This window comes from Corvus brachyrhynchos, unplaced genomic scaffold (assembly GCF_000691975.1).
Source record: "Corvus brachyrhynchos isolate BGI_N302 unplaced genomic scaffold, ASM69197v1 scaffold99, whole genome shotgun sequence".
NCBI lineage: Eukaryota > Metazoa > Chordata > Aves > Passeriformes > Corvidae > Corvus > Corvus brachyrhynchos.
Genome location: NW_008239778.1, coordinates 772233 through 777076, shown reverse-complemented (window position 1 = coordinate 777076; position 4844 = coordinate 772233). Strand labels below are relative to the sequence as shown.

General features: G+C 51.4%; 1 protein-coding gene across 1 annotated transcript in view; it reads left to right on the top strand.

Moving 5' to 3' along the window:
• The window catches only part of LRRC75A (leucine rich repeat containing 75A), a 58267-nt gene that overhangs the window by 34934 nt on the left and 18489 nt on the right, over nt 1-4844 (top strand). The gene's annotated exons all lie outside the window — the stretch shown is intronic.

Genomic DNA, 4844 nt, shown 5'->3' with positions numbered 1-4844 from the left:
TGTGAGTGACAGAAAAGTGGGAACTGTGTTACAACACCAAGAAAAATGCTGTTGCTTCCTCGCAGCCTCCAGACAATGGTTAATTGTTCTAATTTGGGTCGCTCCCCTGCTGGGCTGCGGCAGGGATTCTTCACACGGGCTCTTTAATCATTAACGTTGGCCTCTTTTCCACGGGGTTTGGCCCCGGTGCAGCCCCCCAGGGCTCTGCCCATCCCCAGGGGTTCTGCTGCCGGAGGAGAAGCGGGGGAGATCAATTTTTTAATGAACAAATTAATTTGCTGTAACATCTTTATCACCAGGTTTTGTGTCCTGCTCTGAGCTCTCTCCTTTGGGAGAAATCGAGTTGGGGGACCCAAATCTTGCCCATGTGGTGATGCGAGGAGGGCAGGCAGTGACTCCAGGGTTATTTATGCCCGGTGGAGCCACGGCCCTGCTTATCCCGAGCTTGTTTTTCCGTGGTGAAATCGCTCCGCTTCCAGTTATCCCGACACAGAGAAACGAGGAAAACACCCAGGTGTCCTGGGGTGATGTTATGAAGCCGCTTTAGTCCTTAACCATCCGCTCAGTGCCCAAGGACGCCGTGCCTTTAACACGGACCCGGGCGGGAGTTGAACGGTTCAGCCCAAGGGGCTCTGGGGGGCTCGGGGGGGAATGCGCCGGGAGCACCCTGCTGCTTTTCTGGGTTTCCTTTGTGTCCCAGCTAGCTGGGAAAAGGTTCTGTTGGGTTTTTTTTTTTTTCTTGTTCTTTTTTCCTTTCTTTTTTCCCCTTGCCTCACTGCCTCCCTTCCCTCCTCACCAGTCCGGGAAGCCCGCGGGGTGGCCCCAGCTGGTCCAAGCCCAGGTGTCTGTTCTCTCTCCGGGAATTTGTTGTATTTTGAGGGGTTTTTCTTAATCCTGTTCTACCCTGTTTTGTTGGTGTGTCAATAAACAGTTTGGTTTCTTTTTCCCACTTTCACTCCTCGTGACCCGTTTGTCTCACTGACGGAGGAAAAGAGGAGGAACACTCATTCCAGAGTGTTTCCTCCTGAAGTTTTGTCTCAAAAACCGAGACACCAGGGATAGCTCATTTGGGGTTAAAGGTGTTGTGCGCATGCTGGGTGATGCCTCACCCACGGGATCAGGGCTCCCTGCAGCTGTGGCAGGACACAGATCCCATCTCCCAGCCTCTTCCTGCTCCCATTTCTCCCTGGGGTTTGACCAGTTCCCATTCCTTCATCCAGAGCAGCAGGATCCTGGTGGTCCCCAGCACATGCCAGGGGCACCCCATCCTTTATGGGACAGACAGGGCTTGGCTGGTGCCTCTTTCCTTGTTTTCCAGCTGAACAAATCCCGATGGAGCAGGGCTGGCTGTGGATTGCACAGTGCCACGAATCCTATTCCCAGCTGAAATCTGTTAAAGGATTAAATCCCGTCAATCTCCAGGCTCCTCCCAGCAGCCCTCTCCTTCTCCAGAGGGCTGGAGCAGAGCAGGAACGATGGGGAAGGAGGCCCTTTTCAGGGAAATTCTCTGCTCCCAGCTCTCCCTGCATCCCTCCTGCGCTCCACACCACGTCTGAAGGCCGGGAATTGTGCTGGGGCTCTGCCAGCTTGGAGAGGACACGATCCTGTGGAAGCCAAGGCATTGCCCAAAACCTGCTCCCAAAAACTGCTCCCCTGAGCTGAGCCTTGCAGCAGCTGGGCTTTGCATGCTCCCTGAGTCATCCTGGAATTGCTCTGCAGGGCACAACTTCTCCTCAGAGCTTTCCAGCCAGCATGGATGGAAGGGGAAGAGGGAGCTGTTTTTTTCCTTCCAGGAGCTGATTCAGGTGCTGCCCACAGCAGTTTCGCAGTGTGTGACCCAGGATTCTGTCCCAGATGCAAGATCACGGCACTGGGAGCAAATTCATGGATATTTCCAGCTGTGTGGCTGATGGATCTCTAGGAGCTCAGCATTTGTCAGCTGGTTGGGAGCACAGTGCTCAAGAAAAGGGCACATCCCAGCCTTTTTCCTGTCAGCAGCATCAGCTGGGAAAGCCGAGCTCTGTGTGTGGTCTGTCCCATCTCCCCAGCCCTGGGATGGATGCAGTTTTCCTCCCAGAGTCTGGGAACCAGATAACAAATGCACATTCCCACTCCCTGTGTGATGTTGGAGGGGCCACATCTGTGCTGCCTTTCCTGTGTGTTATTTCAGGAGCATGTGCTGCTGGAATTGGGCTCTGGTGGGGAGAAAATGCAATTCTTGTGCTTGGTGATTGTCCTTTTCACGGAAAGGGCACTCAGGGTTTCCCAAACTGCAGTGCTGTGGGATTCAGGCTCTGCAGGTTGAGGTTTCTCTGCCCTCTGACCGCAAAAAATCAGCTTTATATCGACCTTCCATGAGTGATGTGATGCAGACTGATGGAGATGTGGCAGGAAAAACCTTTTGGCCATCGGTTTGGATGTTGTGGGATGCGGTTCATCCCTGGAAGCAGCAGGGGAGGACAGCAGGATCTGCCCAGAGGGGTTTGTGGCTTCTTTCCCATCATTCCTGAGGATGCTGATGGTGCAGAGCAGAGGGGAGAGGGCTGGATGGGACGCAGGGATGTTATTCCAAGCCAGAGGGAGCATTCCACAGGAACAGTGCTTGGCATCATCCCTCCTCCAGGCTAATCCACTCATCCCGGGGCTCTCCCCGTTCCCCAGCGAGGATCAAACCTTGCCAACACGAGCTGGGCTGGTTTTTAAGCCGATTTTTAAGCTGATTTTCAAGCTGATTCCCTTTCTGAACGAGCTCTTGGGCTCAGTCCCACCAGGGTGTGCGTCAGCTCCAATTATTGCCTGATAGACTTGGATGAGGAACAGGGAAAGCTTTTGTTTGGGCTGTGAGAGGAGTCCTTGGCATGGCACCAGCAAAGTCCCTCCTCTTGCACACGAGTTTTGGGGCTGCTCTGGGGAGGAATTGCAGAGGTTTGGGTAAAATCCTCAAAAATGGGGGTTCTTGAAGCACAGAGTTTGTGTCTCACCCATGGGAATGAGATGTGCAAAAGGAAGGAGCCCATCCTATGCCTTAGGAGGGCTCTGAAATGGGAATTTTATTTATCCCAGTGCTAAACTGGGGGTTTTATCTACAGAGTTGATGTGTGCAGGAATCACTTGCTCTAAATCATCTTTGAAACCCCCCAAAAATCAAAGTATCCCAGGACCTGCAGGGCTCGGGAGTTGAGCTGGTGTGGAAAAAGGGCTGAAAGAGTCAGGATGGGCATGGAAGGAGGAGCTGGATGTGGAGAGAGGATTAAAATATTCCTTGTCTCCTGCTCCTGCCTCTTTCCTCGGAGCCCTCAGCGTGCTCTGTCAGCAGGGCTGGGCTGGGTTCTGCTGAGCTGAGCTCCTTCAGGCTGAATTACCCAGGAATTGGTTTGATGGGAGGTTCAGGCTTGAGCTTCCCTCAGCCATCTGGAGCTCTGGGAACTGCTTGAGGATAGAAACCTCCTATTGGAGAGGCAAGATGACCATGGCACATCTGAACCAGCAAAACTTCGGGTGTTTTACTTTCTCAGCTTCTCCTCCACGTTCCTCTTGTGAATCATTTCACTTCCCCAACAGTTTAGCTGGAATAACACTGGAGACAGCTTTCATTGTCTCTTCCAGGGTTGTATTACAGGCAATTTTTAGCACAAAATGCTGGCCCTGTGCCCTTCCCCCTCACGATTTTAGCACATTGTTTCCTTTTCAACACCGCTTTTTCCAGGGAGCCCTCAGAGCTGGAAACCCCCACTCATCACCGAGGGTGGATTCTGCTCTTTCAGGGACTGCTTAAAAATAAAAAAAAGCGGATGAAATGAAAGCTGCTGGCACCTGGCAGCTTGCTGTGGGGAAAAAAAAAATATATAGGGAGGTGTTAAAATCCGTGGTGTTTTCTTCTCACCTTGGGGCTGGTGCTTCCACAGCCAGGAAGGTGTTGTTGGCAGTGCTGCCTTCCCAAAATGTTCTGAGGCTCTAATTAAGGAATTGCCTGAGTTTCCAGGCCTTCCAGTGGGAAATATGAAATAAAACCTTGTCTTTCTTAATTTTCTCAGTGTTAATTCCGCAGGCTGAGCCTTCCAGTGTTCATCCACCCCCAGTGCCGGGGCTGGTTTCTTGCCTCAGGGCCTCCAGTGGGAGAGGAGCTGTGGGAATGAAATTTGTGGGATTAAAACCCTGATTTTGAGTTCAGCATGATGGTGAATGAGGTGTTGAAAAGTAAGGGTTTAAATGTGTTTAAAAGTAAGGGTTTTATCTGTGGTATAAACCCAGATTTCCTGGGAATCAAAGGCTCAGGTGGGAAATGGCTCCTGGTTCACGCTGTTCCCAGGGTTTTCCATACCCAGGGTTTTCCATACCCCGTGTCCTGCTGGGATCCCTGGATCTGGGGTTTCTACCTGAAATCCCCTGGCACTGCCTGTCTTCAGTGCAGATGGAGCTGGACAAGCATCACCCTGCAAGTATCAGGGGAAAATCAGCTGGAAAATCAGCTTGTGATTAATGAGGTACCTGGATATGTCTGGGAATAAACCCCTCCAATTTATGTCAAGGCTTTGTTCTTAGAGTGCAGTCAAATCCCACAAATCCTGAGGTGATATTTCTGCTCCAGCCATCTGCAGAGATGTCCTGGTTCTGTGGTTGTTGTGGGGGTTTTTTTTTTACCCTGCTGTAATTGTTTCCCTGTATACCCCCAAGTGATTTGTCAAAATCCCAGTTGCTCCCTGGTAATTCAATATTTATGATGTCTTTATAGGGGCAGTCCCGCTCCACTGACTCGGAGGTGAGGGGGGGAGAAAATTGCATAAATTGCATAAATGAGGCTGCAAAACCTGAGCTCTCAGGGAGGATGTGAAGGCAGCAATAAT